The sequence below is a fragment of the Sinohyriopsis cumingii genome, chromosome 6 (genome assembly GCF_028554795.1).
Source record: "Sinohyriopsis cumingii isolate HCF-2022 chromosome 6, ASM2855479v2, whole genome shotgun sequence".
NCBI classification, from domain to species: Eukaryota; Metazoa; Mollusca; class Bivalvia; order Unionida; family Unionidae; genus Sinohyriopsis; species Sinohyriopsis cumingii.
The window spans coordinates 62860016-62884938 of NC_142966.1; the positions used below are offsets into that span (position 1 = coordinate 62860016).

The 24923-nt window shown below is 33.4% G+C and overlaps 1 protein-coding gene across 2 annotated transcripts in view; it reads right to left on the minus strand.

Annotated features, from left to right (window-relative positions):
- Positions 1 to 17105, minus strand: part of LOC149797070 (glycolipid beta-1,4-mannosyltransferase egh-like) — a 69269-nt gene extending 52164 nt beyond the window's left edge. The window contains exon 1 of one of the 2 annotated variants that reach the window (XR_016421770.1): positions 15279 to 17105. The gene's annotated coding sequence lies outside the window, so the exon portion shown is untranslated. The remainder of the gene's footprint in view (positions 1 to 15278) is intronic. The other variant, XM_089961744.1, reaches the window with a different exon arrangement.
- Positions 17106 to 24923: the final 7818 nt, after the last annotated feature.

The window sequence follows — 24923 nt, forward strand, 5'->3', positions numbered from 1 at the left end:
AAAGCCCTGGGTAGATGAGTGGTCCAAAGTGCTTGCCTTTACTGATCACTGATGTCCACATGGGTCAGAGTCTTGTGTTCAGCCAACGGGGGAATGTGAGAAAGCTGCTAGTAACTTTCCCATGTTATTGGTTCTTACCAATAGCCTATCTTGCTCTGAGAAATGGTGTTAAACACAAAACAACCAGCTAGTGTAAACACAACAGAGTAGGGCCTTCCAGTCTGCAGTCCAGTCATGTTTGTTTGACATGACCCATATTAAATTTGTCCCTGAGGTATTTAATATGCAAAAATAAAGCTAGTCTACGATTGAAAACATTTCACAAAAACTTTTAAAAAGATTTTGGTCATCATTAATTTCATGTAATCAGCTGCTGTACAAACATGGCATTTGACTCAGCTGTTAAATTTGATCTAAAAAAGGGTGACTGACAATATACAACCCCCAAAGTCTACCCTTTGGATTGAACCTAAATTGAAGAAAAAGGTATCCACGCTATTGATCCAACTCTAGCAATGACAAATGAAATCCCAGGTGAAAGAGTTCCTCCTGAACTGTATGGATAAAGTAGTGTACTTGTAATTTCATGCAAACTATTCCCGGATGTAGGAATGCACACAAACAAAAAGGAATAAATGATTTCGATCTTTAAGACTTACAGGTGCAGTAAAATAAAGTACCTGCAATAATGGAGATTCCAAACAGGAATTGACACTTATATTCCAGGACCAAAATACCTACAGATCCTTAGTAGCCCTGCTATTTATCATCCACTTCCTACTGTATTTACTTACCTACATGATTAAACCCTGTCAGCAAACAACAGCCTGTATCTGATTTTCTCATACATATAAGTAATTATCGTTAGTTTGATGAAAGCTTTGTATTTAGATCTCCCTAGCATTATAAATCATCATCCTTATCAGTGTATGTACTGTGCTATACCTGACCCAGATCTACTCTATGAAATTCCCACCCAGCTGTGAAATCTTTCATTCCAGTTCTGTTGTCTGCAATGACCATGCAGCTTTAAACTGTCAACCAGGTCTGGTGTCCAGAATAAATATTGACCAGAGTCCAGCTCTTTGATCGACTTATGATTTCTAAGATAAATAGTATGCACACATCATCACAGTTGGCTTCCTATTACATATAGGTGTTTAAGGTAATCCGGTATACATATTACATTACAGCTGGGCGCCATAAAATATTTTTTTGTTGTTGTTGTAGGGTTTAACACCATTTTTCAGCACAAGATAGGCTATACATGGCAGCCAGTATAAATGGTGGAGGAAGAACCCGGGAAAACCCTGGTAAGAACTACCAACCCACAAGAAGGTACTGGCAAGCTTTCTCACATACCTACATTAGCCGAACCTGAGACTTGAATCGACGCAGAAATATTTTGTACCATGGTATTTGCGAACTTATTATATGCTCATTTTTTTCTCTGTTAACTTGTCAGAATCATGCAATATTACCAGATACTGAACTCGCATGCAAATACACATACTGCATTCACCTGCATAAAGGAACTACTTTCTATTGTAAACAAACAATGGATGCAGATGCCAGAACTTTTGATTTGTAAACAAATCAAGTGTCACTCGCATAGTAGGCACTTTACATTGTGGTTGTTTAAATTTGTTTCTGAATGAACTAATGCAGATGTTTCATGGACTGCCACATACCAGCTGTTTTGGCACATTCCACATTAACTTTTTTGATACAATGTTTCGGATTTAGGCTAGCTACACAACAGACACAAAAAAGGGTCCTTACAAATAACAAACAAGTGACAAGGCATATACTGTCTTCTTTAGCTGGTGATAAAAATGGCAAAAAAATATACTTAAGTTTTACATCCTGAATTTCCTCAAAATGTACTTTTGTTTTGCAAATCCAAATTACATGAGCCATGTCATAGGTTCTCAATCTTCATTACATATTTCGAAAGTGTACTGTAATTTCGAATATAAGTACAATTACATCCTACTTACTACACTCAAAATGAAATAAGCATTAAATTCCAAAGTGTCTTTTTGAGAATTGCAATTAAAAGACTTCATATTTTTCCCACATTATGATTTCCAACATTCAATGAGAGAAACAGAAACACATTTGCAGATGTCAACATGCTTCTCTCTTGCTTCTTCAATCCGATGTATTTCATGTGGAATTGTCACATATAAAGTCCATCATCAAGAAATGTCGTAGAATCGAAAAAAATATAAAAATCTGTTCGTTCCAGATCAAATGGAAAAGTTGTTGCAATGCACATTCATTCACAATATGACTCTAAATTTCAATTTTAACTAGACACGCCATTTTCTTTCAAAAGTTATGTTAAGCGTGTGACTAAGTTCAAATTTATCTGGGCGGAGTTATGTGAACAGTAATAATGTTGTGTAATGCTGAATCTGTGCTTGTGTAGCTAGTTTGGAATACGGCAAACATTCAGTTACTCTGTTTCTTATAGTGTATTTTATTAATATAATTAAGCATTAGGTAGAATAAAAAATGAGCATATAATAAAAAGGTTACAGAATTTGTATGGGAAAATATGAACTCGTCTTGTTGGATGGATATACTGCACTCCCAAGGTTGTGCAGTATTTCCATTCGAAAAAGGCGTTCATATTTTCCCATACAAATGCAGTAACCTATAAATACAGCAATACATACCATGGTATAGCAGTTATATTAGGGACCAACAATTAAACATTCTTGGGAAGGAGCATGACATGTTCTTTTTTTAATTTTGACTATCAATAATTAGAAAAATAATTTGCTGTGATTTATAGCAAAATAAAAATATTATATAATAATAATAATAATAATGTCATAAAAGAAAATAAAATATATCAGCTCGACTCATTACCTTATAACAGATGAAAATTCCTATGTGCATGTTAATTGTTGAATATATTATAATCTAAAAACTGTAACTTACATGGTAGCTAACACCCTGTGAATGTCATCTGCTAATATTAGACAGCTTTTCTGCAAGTCAAAGTTCCTATACAAACCAATTATATAGTTCTGATGCAAGAAAATATTAATAATTTTGGGGAAGCCAAGTAAAGTTTTTATAGAAACTAAGTATTAAAGTTTCTGTGCAAGTCAGAATCACAATTGTTTGTGCAAGTAAATCTAACTTTTCATGTAAGCCAATGTCACATGGTCTTAGGCAAATATTATTTAAGGCTTTTAGTGTGTGTGCATGCTTCAGGTGACTGTCCATGCAATAAAACACATAAATATATTACAGCTGCAAAAAAATTACAAACAAACTTACTTCCTTTCAACAAGTGCAGTTGTTTGAAATCAAATAATGACAATCTTTACACACAAAGACAAACAGAATGGGAACAATCAAGGAAACTGTACAGTAACAAACCAGTTTTTATTTTATGACCACTGTCACTTTTTATCTGAAAGGGAATCGAGTTTTAAAGGAAATCAAAATCTCCTGTCCATGTCAAAGGAGTGAAGCTTTGATAGTGGTCAGGAAATCCTGAAAGGGAATTATAATAACACCAAGCTATAGTACTCCCTCACTATTAAACCCTTCACTATAACACAAGTCCTGTTACAAGGTAGGTAGGTCATGAATCCCATTTCAACATTCAGTGGTAGAATTAGATGTATTATGTACTTCATTATAAGGTTGTCTATCTAAAAGGAAACATACTCTATGGAATGCATTATAATGAGGGAATAATGGTCCAATATAAAATATACTCCAGGCCAGAAAATTACAGTATGAATAGTGTCCCAATTACATGCAATTGATATGGGAACTTAAATAAAAATCACGCATAAAAATTGCAATAAAATCAGGGGGGAACTGTTTTAGTTGTACAAATTTTATATTCTTGCCTTTCTGTTCATTTAGCCATAAAACAGCAACACCTCTTTTCTAACAAGGTCTGAACATGGTTTTAATGTCACTAACAATTTTAGAGTTATAACATCAATTTATGTTTTATTTTCTGCATGAATGTGCAACCAGATTAAAATCAATAATCTGCGTGTGATACGCGGGCAAAATGACATGGGAAATTGAAATAAAATTCATGCAAAATCAAGCATAGAAATTAATACAAATGAGGATGAGACTGTTTTAGCTTTACACAATCATATTCATGACTTCCTGTTCATTTAGCCATAATTATCAGATCCCGTTTTTGCAACAATGTGTGCACCTGGATTGACAATAAAAATGCCATCAATAATTTAGATTGCAGATAACATGAATCTGTGTTTTATTTTCTGCCGAAATGTGCACTAAAATCAACAATCTGTTTTACACATGTAAATTTTCAGTGGTTGTCACCAATTACATATTTTGTCAGAAGTTGCATAACTTAAAATGGTGAAGCCAATTAAAACAGACGCTAACATACTAAAATACACAAATGGATTCTCATACTTTCCATGAAAATTTAATAATGTCAGTGCATCCCCTAAGGGTGCAAAATTGAAAGTCAAAATTCACCTCGTGTCAGAACTAGGTTTCAAATAAAATATTTGGGTGTTTCTGCTGCACAAATAAGGGTAAAGGGAAACAATGAATGTTAAGAATGTTACTGTATTGAAGTATAATATTTATGCAAAATGATATCTAGCAATAAAAAAAGAAAAATTAGATTTCAACACCCGTATTCATTTATTTATTACATTTTGATTTGGTCAAGATAAACACAATGCAATGTTCACACTAGAATTTTAAAATGAACAATCAAAATAATAGAACTTCCTTCATTCACACATAGGTAGGTATGTATGTATGTATGACACTATATCAGCATAATCCTGGCTATTTCATGTCTATATATGTGTGTGTGATTTGGATTTTTGTTCATCATTTCACTAAGATGTCTGCAGTGTTGCAGTTTATAGTGATATCACACTATGGAGTATCATGCCACAGACATGTAGCATGATGTCCCACCCAGTCACATTATCCTGAAATCAGGTAGACCAGTCCTAACACTACCCTCTTAATGCTGAGCGCATAAGCAAGGCAGCTATTAGTACCATTTCTGTAAGTCTTTGGTATGACTCGGCCAGGGATCAAACCCACAACCTCCTGCATCCAAGGCAGACGCTCTAACAAACTAGGCCACTGGGGTGGTCTCTATATATGCAGAATGCTGAATTTGATTCAAGAAAATCTTCTGGTGTTGGTAACATTTATAACGTTTTGTCATGCATTTTTAAAGATATAAATTTGAGATAATAATGTCATGATGAACTTGTGACTGTTGGACTAAGCAGCAGCACCCACTAAACTTAAAGTTCTTGTGCAGGCCAATGTTTATAACTTCCCGTTCATTTAGCCATAAATATCAGCACTATTTTTTTTTTACAATGTGTGCACCTGGATTGACAATAAATGCCATCAATAATTTAGATTTAAGACAGCATGAATTTGTGTTTTATTTTCTGCCTAATTGAGCACTAAAATCAACAATCTGTTTTACACAAGTAAATTTCCACTAATTCCATGTCATCATAATCTTCCTAATTTCAAAAAGCGAAGCCAATAAAAACAGCACAAATATATATTAAAAATACACAAATCAATTCTCAAAACTAAAATTACCATTGAAAATTTAACAATGTTACACAACTACCTTATGGAAAGAATATTTTTTGCAAAAATTATATTTAGCAATAAACATGCAACAAAAATTACATTTCAAAACACTTATTCATTAATTAAACTGTGGTCTGACTGAGAAAAGCATGATGAAAGGTTCTCACTAAAATTTTAAAGATGCACAATCTAAGTAACAGAGCTCTCTACATTCATGTGTGTGTGTGTGTACAAACTTAATATCCTATTTATGTAATTCTACCTGTTAAAACAACATGCAAACATATTTATACCTGACGATTCATAAGCTTAAAAAAATTCAAACAGAAAATTATTTTGAATTTTAGTAACAATAACCCTAAAAGTCAAATGGACTGGGTTGTACTCCAGCGAACTGGTTTAAGAATAATTTGTTTAGCACCATCTTTATACACATAATAGATGTTCAACATGAATCTTATAAATAAACATGTATATTATTATACTGGTATTTCAGCTATGGACAGTGGTCTTTTTTATGTATAAGCTGGAATATATACTTTTATGTGGGAAGTTCAGAACAATGCGGAATATATAGGGGTATTTGTTTATTCCTGAATTACCTCCCTTTGTTCCTATATAGTGAAAAACATTGTTTGAATATATATAGCATGTACAGTACTGTAAATGTGCACAATACATGATACTAACAAACATATCCCTTTAACTGAGAAAATTTAGATAATTTATTTCCAAAATTTATAACCAAATGGTTATCTACATAACACATGCACTACTTATATGAATGAATATGATTTTTTAAAGTTAATTCAACAGTATGTTAAGAATGAGAAAACATTTCACCATATAATACACTGGAAAATCTGAGATGCTGGTAACTTCTCTTTCCTTCATGAACGAAACACTGATTCAGTCATGTACATAAATACTATGTAATTGATATAAATGATAGCTCAATATCACAAACACTAAATTAGCAACTACCACATTACTCACTTGTAAGTGTAGTAAAACTGTGACAAATAAAGATCCATATATGCCACATAGCTAAATCTGCCTGCAGATCAGGGCCAATGTTGTTTGTTCTAATGATTACTCCTAACAAACTGCACAGACCCAGACCTGCCAGCACATTATGCAATTGCAGATCCGGGTTTTTGTACTTTGTTGTTGGCTCATCTTATAACTGAGTATAGATCGTACATCAATTCAAACAACTGACTCTTTTGGAGGGACCCCGAGTGAGCTGAAGGACCAAGAAAGAAAAGTAGACTTCAATATTTGAATAAAATATGTATGCTACAGGATGCAATTCATCATGAAACGACTACTATTTAAGTACTGTTTACGAATGCAGGAAGTTGCGGGTTTGAATCCTGGTCGAGTCACACCAAAGACATAAAAATGGTACTAACAGCTACCTTGCTAGGCACTCAGCATTAATAGGTCTGTGTAAGGACTGATTGGTCTTCATGACAACGTGACTGGGTGGTACGTCATGCTACATGTCTGCAGCTAGATGCCCCAGTGCTAGACATCACAATAAACCGCCACACTACAGGTATCATAGCAATATGACTGAACATTTTTTAAAGCTACATTCAAGATCCAAATCACACATGTATTTAAAAGATTTTTCAAATTTTTATACTAATCGGGAAAGGAAATCAGCAGCATTAACAAACAATAATATTACGCATAAACTTATCAAGTAAAATGAGGAAAAATGGAAATAAGATAATGCATGATATTACTTTACATGAGAGAATATATATATATATATATATATATATATATATATATATATATATATATATATATATATATATATATATACTTAGATATGGGTGAGTAAACCTGCTTTTGAAGCATTATTTCACTTTGGGGGTGAGAATGAAATAGGCAGTCAAAATTACATGTGGTGTAACAGTCTGAATGTAAGACAATATAAAATGTACCTATACTTAGAGGGGCCTGAATTAAGCAAGTCACAATTCACATGAAAAAATACATATGTCCCTTCAAACAAGCTAGGCTGGATTTTATTCTGGTTTCTGAAGCTCTACTCAGAATATAGATTCATCTAATATCGAACTGGATTATAGGATGGATCACTCAAATGTAAATTTTAACTCTTGATATTTAAAAGCATTCAAAAGGTATATTCAATAATTATCTTTTAACAGATAAAGACTATGCTAATGTTGTTAAAAACACGTTAAAACATGTAATAGAAGAGTTTCCTAAATTATGCATAAATTTTACATTCTGAATGATAGTCTAATACTGTGATCATTTATTTTAGGAAACACTGCAGATGGAAATAATGGTTAAAGAAAAATTGTAGAATAGAATCAACAAACATTAGCGCAAGGAACAAGTGAACTCCATAATAATCTGAATGTCAAAGAATGATCACAAATTAAATGAACAGCAGAGAAATGACAGGAGGAAAATGAAAAGTAAGAATGCAAGCATGATGAATGGAAGGAGAAAAAGCCATTACGTCAATAATTTATGGCCATTACCTTAATAATTTATGAAACATATTTTGCAAGTAAAATCATTTCCAAAAATTAATCATGAATGATAACAGAGTAATATCAAAAACAAGAAAATATTATCAAGGAAATACAGAGGTTTTGTAAAGAATTCCATGAATACAGAAGAGCTGATTAAGCTGTGTTAAATGACATTCTTCCATATACCAAAATTAAACAACAGTGAAAAATCTCAATAAGAAGATTTAATTATACATTTTAAGACTATAAAAAGGCCCTTGAAAATATGGTTCTGATAGTTTCACAACAGTGTTTATTTAAAAAAGTCAGGAAAACTATGGGACACATTTTTAGTCACATCAATAACTATGAGTACAAATTCTTTTTGAAATGCTTTCTGCAACACAAACAAAAATATTTTTTGCATTCCTAAAGAACAGTCTTTTAAATATTGGAGGCCAAAATCTTTACTCAATGCATCATACAAAACTGCATGTGCATGCATGACAAATACAATAGGTTAAAATCTGTACAGTATGGTCTAAACTGATAAATAATGATCAAACTGGCATTCCATCTGGAATTTTGTATAAAGCGATGAAATGTACATAAAAGAATCAAATTCATGCATTGCTATCATTACTTGATTTTGAAGAATAAAAAACATTTTACTTTTTAGCCTGCCTTGTATTCACAGTATCTTAACATTTTTTTTTTCAATCTGAAAATGCTTTTCAATTTTTTAAGCGAAAATATTAAATATGATGTCCTTGCAAATGGACATACTTCAAGGTGGGTCAGTCTGTCATGGAATAATGTTAATCTCAGACTGTAGCTAAATGTATAACTGAAGTCCTTTTGTTCATGTGTGCTTGCATGTTTACTTGATTACATGTAATTGATTGCAATATTTATTTTGTAGCATTTTTTCATGAAAATCAGGGTTTACACTAACAAATGGACAAAAAACTCACCTAAAACTGTAAAACTCCATGTAAAAAAAACAACATGTCTTCAGAATGTTTAGTCTAGATGCTGACAGCCACCAATTTTTGAGATTACCAATATCTGATTCATTGATAATACTACTGCAAAGGCAATGCATTCTTATAAAAATAGCAAATTATTGGATATGGAATAAAACACTGCTCAAAGCCTCCTCCAGGCCAGATAAGTGATTTTTAAAGCCATACCCTATGATGTAAATTAACAGATAAAACCAGGTCAAATTTTGCCCATCCACCCCCACCCAACCCAGTCCAACAGAAGAATGCTATACTGTAGTAGGAGACTCCCATTTAGAGGAAAGAAAACTATTTTATAATCACCTGAAAATTAGCTGTACATAATTTTAATAATAAGAAAAATCATAATCATTCACAAGCCCACTCAGGAAGTTGGACCAAGTTTTCTCAAGATTTCAAATTTCTTTAGCTTTTTATGGGAGAAGTGATTTTTTTCTAAAATCTGAATATACTTTCACCCCTGTACAACACATCATGTACTTCAAGTCTGGTAACATTGTACATATTAGAACATTACACATGCCATTTTCTTCGACTGTACATACTGCAACATAAATTCCAAAATGGTAAGTGTCAACAGGAAGTGTGTGTGTGTTGATTTAGATTTTTAATGTAGCTGTAAAAATTTTCCTGTCATACTGCTATGATGTCTGCAGTGTGGCAGTTTAAAGTGATGTCTAGCACTGGGGCATCATGCCTCAGACATGTAGCATAATGTCCCACCCAGTCACATTATCCTGACACCAGGCAGACCAGTCCTAACACTAATCTCTTAATGCTGAGCGCCTAGCAAGGAAACTGTTAGTACCATTCTTAAAAGTATTTGGTTTGACTCAGCCGTGGTTCGAATCTACGACCTCCTGCATCCGGGGCTGATGCTCTAAACACTTGGCCACCAGACTTATCATTCTGAATCATTATAACGTAAAGAATCTGGTACATCTTACACAAAAACTGACATTGTATTGGAGTAATTTCAGACAGTATCAACTTCAGGGAGAACCTGTTTGTTACATTAAACTCCATCTAAGAACTAAATACGGTCAAGAAGGTGGGATATCCCTCAAGGATTATACTGAAATTTTGAAGTAAACATTTCAATAGTTGTAAATGACTTGCCATATGGACTAGAACTTCATTCTAATCCACAATGGCCTTTATCTAAATCAATAAAGTGAACCAGTCATGCAAGCTTTATATGGAATTCACATGCTGAGACCACTTCACTGTAATGGGATCATCTGAAAATTGGGAAATATGGGTCAAAAGGATGTCTTTGACCAAACATTAATCTACTGATTCTTGCATGCTGGACAGTCACTGCATGCCATAATCATTTTAATCTCTCAACCTTTTTTGAAAAAAATTTATTTACCAGATTACACAAAAGTAAACATGTAAAACAAATTCATTTTTGCATTTAAATGGCTATATGATGCAAAACAAGTGAAAGGAAGTTCCTTCCATTCCGCAGGACATGCTGAGGCTGCAATCCCAGCTGACCTGGGCAAGTATCAAACCCACAACACATGGATTATGTTATTAACACTTTACCAGTGAAGTTACCATGGCTCTCTGAGCATATAAAAGGCAACTGATTCAATATAAAATTCATTTCAATGCAGAGGCAAAATGTAGAATGTAATGGAAGCCACCATTAGATTATATTCAATATTACAATCAAACTGTCCAATAATTTACCATCGAATATATAACTTTTTTTAATAAGGTAGGACAGGTGGCCTCACAGCTTTTGTTTCAACTTTTTCATGATTGAGTAAGAAACCAAGATTCATTGGTCTGAAAAATGTCAGGAGGCTTTTGATAACTTAAAAACCTTACTTACGAATGCACCAGTTCTTTCAGCTCCAAATTTCATTTGATCATTTAAAATGTCTGTTGATGCAAGTGATGTTGGGTTGGTGCAGTATTGATTCAAGAAGACAAAAATGGTACAGACAATCCTGCATGCTATTTTTTCAAGACGTTTGATGTTCACCAGAGAAATCATTCCACAACTGAGAAGGAATGTTTGGCTTTGATATTGCTTTTGCAATACTTTGACGTGTATATCAGACAAGCTCCATCTCTGATTATTGTATATCGTGTATAACTTCAGTTTCACAAACTGCATCGAATGCACTTGAAACACACTGCTCTAGAACCCATTCATTCAAACTAAACTCCCAATTTGCATAAAGGCTTTCCATTATTCAAATTTTTTCTGATGTCTAGCATTGTCAACTGACTTTTTCATGTGCCAGTCGCTCACACAATATTTCTCCAACACACTAAATGCATGTTCTGCAACACCACTGTTGTTTTTCTCTGTAAAGTCTATAACCTGAAAAAGTCCCCATCGTATGCACAATGTTTTATTTTCCCTATATTAGTGAAAGTATGTAAGTTTAACAATTCACGATGAAGTATATCTAAGTGACAAAATACTTTGTAATTGACAAAACACATTGAGTAAACTGTAAGCAATGATACAAACCCTCTAGTCTAGACCACAGTTGTTTCCACCACAGTCTGACCTTTTATCAATAAAACATGATGAAATCTCTGACAACACGAAATCACTGTATCAGTACTACAAATTATCACAAGGACTGCAAGAGTGACCACAACTTTCCACTCGATTAAATTTTTGTCACGTATCTTTTATCACTTCAGAATCACAAGACTGAAAAAGCTAGACATATCCATTCAAAACTCAGTAACGTTCCAATGCATAACTCTCAGATGACCATTGCATGAATCAAATATGGCAAATGAATCTTTATTTTCAACAATAAATAAGTGTCAGGGTCTAATACTTGTACCAATCACAGCAGAGTGTGTGTTATCTTTTAATACTATTAGGTCCAGCATCCATTTTGGCTTTAATATTGGAAGTGTGATGATGTCATCAACTGTCATTTTTACTATCCTAACTTTAATTAGATATTTCTATTCAGGAAATTTATATAAAATTATGATATGATACAATCTGAAATAAAAGGCAAGTCAAAGATTTTGTGAAATTACTTTCAAGCTGTTATTCATCCTGTGGCAGAATCAGCTACTTCTGCCTGATGGAGTCCTGTAGAAAAACTTTGTGACTGTAATGGTGAAAATAAAGGTTAAATCAACAGGTTAGATTCATGTGATGGTTGTCCAATAGTTATGGATTGTACTTTACTTCCTTTTGAATGGATATATATAGCTTTTTCAGTCATCTTGAGATTATGAGGCAATAAAAGACATGTGACAAAAGATGAATCGAGCAGATGGTTGGGGTCACGCTTGCACTCCTTGTGTTAATTTATACTACCGATAAGATGATTTTGTGTTGTCAGAGATTTCATCATACTTTATTGATAAAACCACAGGTGCTTGATGCGAGCTTGATGTTGAGAAAAAAACAATAAAGGAAAATATCATACAGAGTGACAAAAATACCTTAGATTAGCCCCATGACCCGTTCTGACATAGGACCCTCTCTATCATAATATATCAGAGACAAGGTACGGAACTTCCAAATAATTGGTTGCACCTATGACCCTCGATTTCCTTGAGCAATTTCTGTCTTTAAAGGCACACGACTATACTATATGGCTTGTTTACCCTGAGATATTTTTCTATCCATCAAGCCATCATTGACTTTTCTGCGTTTTACAAAACAGAAGTTATGGGTTCCAAAACGTGCAATTTTTGCAAATTTTTACTCTGAGACAAGTCCGAGCTCATGTGATAATAAGTATAACCTTTTGAGCCAGTCATATATCGGTGTTGACGTATGTGCCACATAGTTTACCTATTTTGAAAATAGAGTGGCATGTATACAACATATGTGCAGTGAAGAAGAAAATGTCTAATTCTTGCATGGAACAGGATTCTTAAAGTTGAATGGAGTTAACCCTTTACCTCATAGAGCATAGTGACAAACTGCAGCACGCTATAAATAGAACACCTGTTACCTAGCAGACCGCATCCGCATAGGCATGCCTGTGAATTGTTAAGCAATGTAGTGGTGTTAACGTTTAACAGCAGTTTTAACCATTTTACGTTTTAGGTAGACATCTATTATATATGAAAAAATTGAAGAGTAAAGTCCGATTGTTATAGCTGTGTACTTATTTTTCACGGAAGAATATTCTATGTGCTTCAAAATCATGAGAGAACTCATTCACCGTCATATCCGTGAGGCCGCGTGACCGACCGTAGCTGCCATTTCCCATACTCGAAATTTACATGTTTTTCGTCTGCGTCTACATCACTAAGTCATCTGAATTTGATAATCAATAAAAACTAATTGCTGCTTACATAAATATCAGAGCCTTTACCTTAGTTACTGAATCTTTCGTGGTTGTGATTCTACTCGTGAAAACTTTGTAAGTACTGAATGAAATCCTGCCTGTGAACTGTTAAGCAATTTAGTGTATGTTACGTTTAACAACAATTTTAACCATTTTACATTTTTGGTACACATATATTATATGTGGACAAATTTAAGAGTAATGTCTGATTGTTATAGCTGTGTAATTATTTTCCACAGAAGAATTTTTTTATGTGCTTCAAAATCTTGAGAGAACTCATTCACCGTCATGTCCGTGAGGCCGCGTGACCAACCATAGCTGCCATTTCCGATACTCGAAATTTACAAGGTTTTCGTGTGCGTCTATATCACTAAGTCATCTGAATTTGATAATTTATAAAAACTAATTGCTGCCTACATTAATATCAGAGCCTTTACCTAATTTATTGAATCTTTCGTGGTTGTTATTCTAATCATGAAAACTTCGTACGTACTGAATGAAATCTGCGGCTGCCATTTTGGAGAGTGGATATTACGACCCAGTTACTTTAAATAGCAGATATCGACCAGTGCATGAATAGCGACCACGTGATCTGACGTGATTGTCATTCGCAGAAATGAATGTAGTATGTAATGGGGGGTTTTCCCCGAAGGTGGCGCTACGAAAACTAGCTCAAAATGGCTGATGTTTGCAGCAGGCGTCAAAAGGCGCTTCCATGCGAATCTTGCAGAGGCGTCAAAAGGCGCTTCCATACGAATGGAGTAGAGGCGTCCAAAGACGCTTGTATGAGGTAAAGGGTTAATAATGGCAAGTAAAAACTTACTTGCATCTACCACAGTTCTGTAATTCAAGAAGGGATGCACCACAGAGTTGAAAATATGGTACATGTAGCTGTTTTCACCGGTTTTCACATGTGCATGCACTTGTCAAAAAAAAAAAAAATTCGCAAAAATCACCCATTTCGGAGCCTGTAACTTCAGTTTGGTACAACACAGAAAAGTCAATGATGGCTTGACATAGAAAAATGTCTCAGGACTAAAACAAGCCATATAGTATGGATATGTGCCTTTAAAGACGGAAATAGCAGAAGGAAATTGAGGGTCATGGGTGGAACGAAGTATTTGGAAGTTCCGTAAATTCTCTTATATATTATGATAGAGAAGGTCCTATGTCAGAATGGATCATGGGATTAATCTAAAGTAGTTTTGTAACTGTATGATTTTTTCCTTTAGATTATTGGGTTTTATTTCTCTCAACATCAAGCTCGCGTCGAGCACCTGTGGATTAAACGTCAGACTCCTGTGGTTCCACATAGCATCACGACATTTATACTATCTGTAAGTATGTAAATTTTCGGGCCATCGTCATTAAATGTAGCTAAAAGTATTTAAATCGTTTTAAATAACTTGAAACAAAGTAAATTCCTCAGAGGAACGAACTAGCTCTGAAGAATTAAAATTTGTTTTGCTGTGATTCATTTTGTGTCAAACCAGATTATATTCAAAAGAGATATGACATATTAAGCATACGTTTTAAATCACATTCTTATTCACATGAACTAAATATTTTCGTTCGGTAGCTGGTACCACAGGGGCTCGTTACAAATAAATTTTAGGGATGGGGGTTCTAACATGTAATAACCACTGGGGCTCGTTACAAAGAACAGGTTAGAACCCCCATCCCTAGAATTTCTTTGTAACGAGCCCCTGTGGCTGGTACCGCTGTGAGGCTACATACATAATCGGTTGCATTTGAAAGCTTCGAACCACCGCATTCATATTAACGCTGCATCAATCGATACATGGAAACTAAACATTTGCAATGATTTGTTAAAGCTTCAATATTACCTTGATGTACCTAAAAAAAAACTGTACTAACTATGCATTCTTTGTGTCACAAAAACATCTTTTTCCACACCCACTTCTTAGAAAGGATGACGATGGTTTGTGACTCAACAGCCTACCCACAAAGTAGTGTTCTATTGATCAAGGGAAAAAACAAAGGAATCCAAATGTAAATAGCAGACTAAGAGTTAAATTAAACGACGAGTTGAAACAGTAAACCGTACCCAACGCTTTTCATTAACATATCGTACACAACACGAAAAAGAATTATGCGAAAAAACAAATTTAAACATTATTATTATACGACTTGATTTCTATATATTCTTCTTATTCTTTTAGATATGACAACATATATGGGATTTCAAATGTAAGAATAAGCTCGTATGGGGTACACTCTTTTGCATATTCAGCAGGGAAACTCGGCAATGTTTTACAATAACTGACATAGACATAACCAAAGTCGCAAATTGCAATACATAATAAGAAACATTAGCTCGTTTCAGTTGTTCTACCAATTGTAAGCAATACTATAGCAATTAATTCAAGAATCGATCAAATAGTACTTAAGACCACAAGGGGATCTTTTTCATTTCTTTCTTTCTTTTTTTAAAAGGTGAATATATTTTGTTTAAAAGGTTTTAAAATAAACATGCTTAATGGTTGGCTCCAATTTATAATTTCTGATTAAAAATTAAATGAAGAAAAGTCAATTGATATAAGTATAATATGCTCAATGCTTACATGCAATGTTAAAATATTATGGTTAATATAATGGTCGGGTCTGATCGTGTTCCAGCTCTGGAACAACCACTGATTTTTTAAATTTTAAATATCTTTAAATGTCCTAGAGTGGACTGAGTTCAGTTCTTTCACACTTTCGAATGTAAAGGATGTTACTGCAATACCAATCAAGACAATTCCAGTGTTTTTCAAAAACTTTTTACATGATGTTTGTTGCTTTGCGTATCCTGTTTCGTAAGGTTATTCAGCGTGAAATGTTACTATTTTAAGCGCATGCTTATTGACACATCAAACAGGTGTATGTGAAATTTTTTTTTTGTTTTTTTTGTTTTTTGTTTTTTGTGTTTAACTGCTACATATCCACATGCTGTGAAAGGCACACAGGGTCTCCCTTCATCCAGCCTGTGTACAAATTCCTTCCATAGCACCTGTTTTTGGTCAATTTTTGTGTACTTCTTTTGCGATTGAAGGTTTTATGGATACTTTTAACAGGAACACAGACAATATTTTGTCCAGGAAAAATGAATTGCTATTAATATGTTGTGTGAATTGCATGAAATTTGAAAACATGTAAATGTTCTACTGATTGCATCAACGTCTATATGATTGTCATTACCCTTCATGTAGTTCAATATCTCGTAGACCAGCTTCTAGTCTTTTATATTACATTTGTTGTTTTGTTCCTTTTTCTAAATGAATTGAAGATCGAGTCCAAATTAGTTAACTTTGTCTCTTTTCATTTCTTTTGTGATGTTTCTATTGCCCACGTGGGATATTACATACATTTTCGTCTCCTTGTCACGTTCATCATATATATCACGTTGTTGCTTACGTGTGATGTGTTTGCATGTACTTTCTTTGTCCCCTCTAGCATGCTGATCAGTTTCAATTCACGCGACAGTTCAGAATTAATGTAGGGGGTGGGGTGGCAGGGGCACGTGCCTTGGACCTCCCTGGCCCCTTCCACCTGTTGCCGTGGATAAAATTATATGTGTTTAAATAAACCATATCTAGTCTATTCCGTCTAATATTTAACCTGATATAGCTTTAATAATTATAAAAACGACAGTTTCAAGGCTGTTTTCAGGTGTATTTGCAGATCTAAAGACACACACACACAGAACTTATCTTCCCCGAGCCCCCCACCCCCACCCCCTGCCTCAGATCATTCAATCCAGGCCCGTGGATAACATTACATGTGTATAATAAAGCTATAATAATTATAAACTTATAAAGATGATCTGAGTCCCCCGCCATCAAAGTTGAAATGCTCCACCCCCAGTCTAATTCCGCCCCTGCCCGCAAGATGTATGTCTATTGACTCTTCGTGATCTAATGCGCGTCTTTATCACATCTGTTACAATCTAGAAACATATTATCTTAAAAACATTTCCAAGTGTTATTGCTCTGTGATAATGTCATCTATTTATTGTTCTTCCGATGTCTCCGTGGGTGAGGACAATGACACATAACAACAGCACATCCAAGAAAAACGATGAGTATCTTTCACAAATAATTTATTTTAATGCAACGACTTGTCTTTAGGTTCCCAATGATAATTCGTGTAAATAGCAACATCGTAGAATATAATACATTTGCTGTCTGAACCCGGCTTAGTTTTTTGCTTTATTTTGTTGACACCGACATTTCCAAGCTCGATTTTCTGATATCGCTCTTGCTACCCTGGCTTGAACGTTTTCTGTACATACATACATGCATACATACATACATACATACATATATATATATATATATATATATATATATATATATATATATATATATATATATATATATATATATATATATATATATATATATATATATATATATATATATATATATATATATATATATATATATATATATATATATATAAATGTTTCTACCACATGTCACTTATATGTGGAATTATCAGATCAAAATTCTTATACTTCTATTATGCCAAAATACCCTGTCCTTCAGTCAGATGTGTTGTACAAATCATTTTGGTAGTTGTGCTTGAGTAGATAATAAATCCACCCACCCTTTGAAGAAACCTCTTTTTAAACGCCCTACCATGGAATCTAATGGATGGATGGATGTATGGATGGGTGGGTGGGTGGGTGGATTTCCTCTAAAACACAAATTATATCAGAATTATCGGGTTTATCAAATTCAGGATAAAACGTTATCTTAAAATACATCAAATAATCAAATTACAAAATAAAATAGAAATACTGCGTCAACTAACGTATTTACAAAATGAAATGTTTAATTGAGAAAATCCATATGAATATATATATATATATATATATATATATATATATATATATATATATATATATATATAGAGAGAGAGAGAGAGAGAGAGAGAGAGAGAGAGAGAGAGAGAGAGAGAAATATCAGAATTGATATTGTTTAATGATATCAGAATTGATATTGTTTAATGGAGAATTTTAATATATATATATATATATATATATATATATATATATATATATATATATATATATATATATATATATATATATATATATATATATATATATATATATGTGTGTGTGTGTGTGTGTGTGTGTGTGTGTGTGTGTGTGTGATAACTAATGTTGTTTAATTGAAAATATCCATATAAATTTATCTTTAGAAATATCAGAATTGATATCGTTTGACTGAGAACATCCATATATATATATATATATATATATATATATATATATATATATATATATATATATATATATATATATATATATATATATATATATATATATAATGTGTGTCCATTTTCATGAATATAGGTTATAATAATAATAATAATAATAATAATAATGAGGACTTTGTATAACGCCTAACCTTTAGAGGCTCTGAGCGCGTTACAACATTAGACAACATCTAAACAACAAAAAAATATATAATGTTATGATTGCAAAAAACAAACACCATGAAATTAGAAAATATAAAACATGTTGAAAATATTTAAGGTAAGGAAACATTATTAGGTCTTTAAGTCTGTTCTTGCAATCGAAATAGGTGAGATCTAAGAGCGCTCTGGAATGAGATCACTTATAAGGGCCATTTAGTAAATAGCATTAAATATTACTTCTCATTATAGTTGTGGTTTTGCAGTTTAAGATGAGGTTAATTAGCAAATACATTATATATTTTCAGGATAGACGTTGACATGTTTTTGAGATCTATGTTAGGGTCATAGGTTTTCTTGAGAAAAAAAACCAACAAGATGACATAATTCCGGATTGCCTAGCTGTTAAAGTACCTGAGACTGTTAACAAAGTTAGCTTGATTTATAATGCATACTTGACTTTCATCCGTTTCTGTATCACGTCTTGTCATTTTTATATAAGGGATGATTCACTGAAAACTAACTATTCCTAGCTTAACACCTGAACAAGAATCAGTTATTCTAGCTGTGTTCAGTTGCGAGGTATTTATGGATTTTTTAAAATTCATATTTGGAATTACAAAGTACTCAGACTTTAGGATTTAGCAGCTGTTTTGGAATTACTTTGGATTCATTTCAAGATATTTTAGAGTATATCATTGTGATATATCAAAACTATTGGCACGGCTGGCCAATATATTGAACTTCATGCGGGATACCACTGTAACTCATTTGGAATGCACGAAACGTTTGGACTTGTGGTAGGACTGTTTAGGAGTTAATCCAACATGCTTAAAGTTATTTTTAATTGGTCACTTTGTATTTTAGGGAAAAAAAATATATTTTGAATGTTGCAAAACCTGCTGGTTTTCGCTCTTTCTGTTTGTTAGTTTAAGCCCATAGAATCGTAAAAAATATCTATAGAAATAGTTTAATTGAGAACATTTATATAAATGTATCTGTAGAAATATCAGAACTGGTCTCGTTTAGCTTGTTTATAGTACTGCCATTCTTTAAACATTTGTCTTGTGTTAGCAATAACGCATGGTATGCAACTACATGCGGTATTTACTGTTAAATGATTAACATCAGTGTTGAGATAGTAAAGACAATGATTTTGGAATACGTTGGAGGTTGGTCCAGTAATTATTATTTCTGCGGAGAAAAAGCATATTCAGCTCATAAACATATTTATGTAAATTGCATTGAGTCAAGAACATTCCAATTTCTGTTACATAACATTCAGCATGGTAGTAAATAAGTGGGAGAACCAATTAAATATACAGAGAATCAGAGAGAGAGAGAGAGAGAGAGAGAGAGAGAGAGAGAGAGAGAGGGATGGGAAGTGAGGGACAAAGAATGTGGAATATCTATATTACATGTCCAAGAGCTTCTAAAGAGAGATGATCTATTAATAATGTTTATAAATAAGGGAGTCGCGATAGGTTAAAATGTGCAATCACATTTAAACCTATTCAGTTTCTGATTCTTTCATAGTTTGACTGACAAATATATTTACATTTTCGCTATTAAATACTTAAATTGTCTCTAAATGCTGATAATTCCAAATATAATTTATATACTTTGCTAAAGAATCCAAAGTCAGAGATAATGGAATCGTTACAACGTTGTTCCATCTACCAGGTTCAACAGGTAGTTTATGGTTGGAAGTCGTAGTTTCAAAATAAGGAAATGCACATTTCGACTGCCAATTTTATTAAAAATTCTTCCTACTGGATGTCAGTTTTACAAGCTTTAAATCTCTGGACGATTTTACTAAACAGAAACCCAGTTTTGTTTGCATTGATCTAAAACAGCGGTAATGTAATACATTACTTTATTACAATTTGCACTATTAAACTACACATCATATCTTCACACATTTTAAGTATAATCGTTATATGCGTTATCCATTTGTGCTGAAAAAGGACGGAATCAACATCATTTTATACACCATACATAATTTATTTTCCATTCTATCGATGATTGATAGTGACGTGCAGTGGATGAAAGCCCAATTCTGCGTGCAATATGTAGAATGAATTACCATGTCATACATTATTTATCTTTCTTAGAAATTCATTATGGAAATTCTCCATTAAATCCTAATTTTAATATCCCATACTTCACTCACATAGATAAGCGTCAGTATAATATATATTCACATAATGTTAACTGCAGATCTAAAGGTATCTATAAACATTCTTTCACAATAATGAAGATAAACATTAATTTAAACGCATTTCCTACCAAAGAGAACGGTGTTGAGGTTAGGTCTACCTCAAACATATTGTCCAAGATACATAACGTACCAAAGACAGCATTGGCTAAACATAGGTCTGTCCAAGATACATAACGTACCAAAGACAGCATTGGCTAGACATAAGTCTACATCAGACTGTTTCTCAGTTACTGACCTAGCTTCAGATCCAAAAGCAAATGTAATTGTTTTACACAAAAGAGTATGAGCTTTACAGACTTCACCATGATTAGCCTTGCAAAAGTTGCTTAAGTTTGAGAAGAAAATGTCTATAGATGTGAACTGATTAACTACTTCTAAACTATAGCAAAGTGAAATAACTGTAACTGTTTGGTATATTTTGCTTCCGCTATTTATTTTGGTTCCGCTATAATTAATTAATATTTAATTTCCAATTGTTGCAGTGTTATCGAAAACAGTGTGAACTCTCTTGGAGTTCTATTTCATTTTCAGCTAGTAGGATAGCATCATTTAGACAAAGATGAATCGAAACCTAAAGTTACATTGTCATAGCACTGAGTGTAAAATTCCTTTAGTGGAGCAGACTTACTCTTTTGCTGTTTGAAATCTCACAATTTAATGTTTAATCCAGATGTCTAAAATGAGTAAAGTACGTTACACCATTTCTATTAAATAATTCTACCTACGTTCTCTCTCTCTCTCTCTCATTTGTTATTCACAGTAGAAACCCGCTGTGTAAAATAACAAGGTGAAATTTTTTGAATGGATTACGGTCAGGGAGACGAGGGACCATAGTGCGTTAACCCCTAACTCGTCATAGTTAAAAGTGTTTAACCTTTCAGAGAGAAAGGGCAATATTCCTAGTTAAACTGCCTTCGTCCAGCTTCTGGTATGAAAACTTATAGAACGCTGTTTGCATTGCTGAAGTATGTTACGGTTTAATGTTCATTTGTTTTATTAGATAAATGTTGTCCGTGATTGAATAAACAATAGGGATATTCTTCTAAAAAGTTATGCATTGTTCTGTTAATTGCTTGAGACTCCTTAGAAACCTATTTTTCTCCATCGTTTATTTCTTGCGCTCTTTAATGCCAGAGTAAAGTTTAAATACTTGGATATAAACTCAAAGGTAAAATTAATAATTTTGCATTCTAAAGGAACTTCAGTTACAAATATGTACTTTCAAGTTCATATACTTATGGATTGTTTGAGCGAAAACAGAAAATACAGCTTTCAAGTTACATTGAAATCCAAAACGTTCCAACATGAACCAGAGTGTAATAAAGCACAGTCCAACATAACACAGAGTAATAAAGCACATTCGTAACATAAACCAGAGTGTAATAAAGCACAGCCCAACATAACCCAGAGAGTAATAAGACACATTCATAACATGAACCAGAGTGTAATAAAGCACATTCACAACATAAACCAGAGAGTAATAAAGCACAGCCCAACATAACCCAGAGAGTAATAAGACACATTCATAACATGAACCAGAGTGTAATAAAGCACATTCACAACATAAACCAGAGAGTAATAAAGCACAGCCCAACATAACCCAGAGAGTAATAAGACACATTCATAACATGAACCAGAGTGTAATAAAGCACAGTCCAACATAACCCAGAGAGTAATAAAGCACATTCATAAAATAAACCAGAATGTAATAAAGCATTCATGGAATGAATATATACCTACCTGGTTTAGGTAAACTGTATCCTGATTTTTGAGCCAGTGTCTTTCTTTAGTAATTATGGCTAGAATTTGCCATTTTCTTCCTCAAACTTTCTATATCCTATACAAACCTTTCAAATTTGTGTGCAGTTAAACTGTCATACTTTTCACGTTAACTGTATACGAAATGATCCACTATGTCAAGATTCTTGCTTGCATGCAATTATCAAGACCAAAAAGAAGCAAATTAACTCCGCCCCAAGTCCAATGGTAATTAAAGTCACTGAATTTAATTTTGCTGTTTTTGTTTCATTTCTATTTTAAAGAAACAGGTCCAATGAATAAGAAATTTAAAACGCAAAGCATTGGTTAAGACGGACGAATGAAATTAAATTGAAATTACACCATCTTTGGTTTTAAGTCCAATACGAAAAGTCTACACATCCTGGATCTTATTAGTTATTATTGTTGTTTGGGGTTTAACGCCGTATTTTTTTTTCGGCGCATGATAGGGCTGTGCATACCCGAGAAAACTCGTTAGAACTACCGACATACGGAAAGATACTGACAAGCTTTCTTACATACCCATATTGGCTGAGCCCGAGATTCAAATCAACGAGGTCAAAGGTGAGATGACATTGATGTGTAAGGGAGAGTGCTTTATACTACGTGACCACTCTGTGCCCTTGTATTATTTTGTACAACATAAATAGTTTGTGCCAGCACCACGCTAACATCGCTGACTTTAAATCTATGTGTTTTTCTCCCTTCTGTTTGTTTGTTGTCTAAATGTTTTCCTTGACTTCAAGAAAGCCTTTGATCTTGTTGATCATGAAATTCTGCTGCAAAAGTTGAACTGTTACAGATTTGACAATCCTTCTTTAAACTGGTTTAGATCATACCTAAACCAAAGGTCTCAACAAGTAAGCATTGGCAATATTAGCTCTCAAACTCGCACTATTCATTCAGGAGTCCCTCAAGGCTCAGTTTTGGGCCCTCTCCTCTTCCTTATCTATATCAATGATCTACCATTAAATAATGAATCCACAAACACAGATTTGTTTGCAGATGATGCAACTTTGTATACATCTAGTTCTGATACTGAAGTTATCCAAATGAAATTAAACTCAGACCTTATCAGAGTCCAAAACTGGGCACAACAAAATAGGATGGTAATTAATGAAGGTAAAACAAAATGTATGATTTTGGGGGCATCACAAAAGCTACACAAGTCAGGGAACCCAAAACTGTCTCTTGCAATAAATAATCATCCATTAGAAAATGTCAAACATGAAAGGCTTGTAGGTGTGTCTGTAGATAATAATTTATTATGGAATGACCATATTGATAAGCTTTGTAAAACACTGTCATCCAAAATTGCCCTTCTCAGCAGAATCAAGAAATATTTACCTATGGAAACTCGCAATCTATACTACAAGTCATATATTCTTCCAACAATGGATTATTGTTCTAATGTATGGGGAAACTGTGCCAAATCTGAGCTTGACAGGATTTATAAACTTCAGAAACGAGCAGCACGTGTAATTTTAGATGCATCTGTTGATCATCCCTCAAAAGCATTATTTACAGAACTCAAATGGTTCACAATATATGACAGGATAGATTTTCACAAGGCAGTTCTTTTATATAAATGTCTACATGGAACTGCACCAGAGTATCTTCAAGACTTATTCAGGCCTTTTTCAGCACAATACCAGTTGAGATCAATATCACATGGAAACATTCTAATACCAAAACCAAGAACAGAGCAATTTAAAAAGAGTTTTCAATACTCTGGTACAGTTCTGTGGAATAAGCTTCCACTACATGTAAAATCTGCTGAAAATATTAGAGTATTTAAGAAAAGATATCATGAGCATGTATGTGTTTCTAACAGATAATGGAATTTAGTATTTTAATACTAAACATGTTAAAATAAACAGTAATTATTGCCATCTTCATATAATGTGCATTGTTATACTCTCCTTAAGAGGGCCTCAAGGGAGAATAGTCCTTGACTAATGAGTCACCCTCTATAAATAAAGCATTATTATATTATTATTATTATGGTTGTTTTTAAAGTAACTATGGGTATTGTTTTCGGAGACATATATAATAAATATTTCTT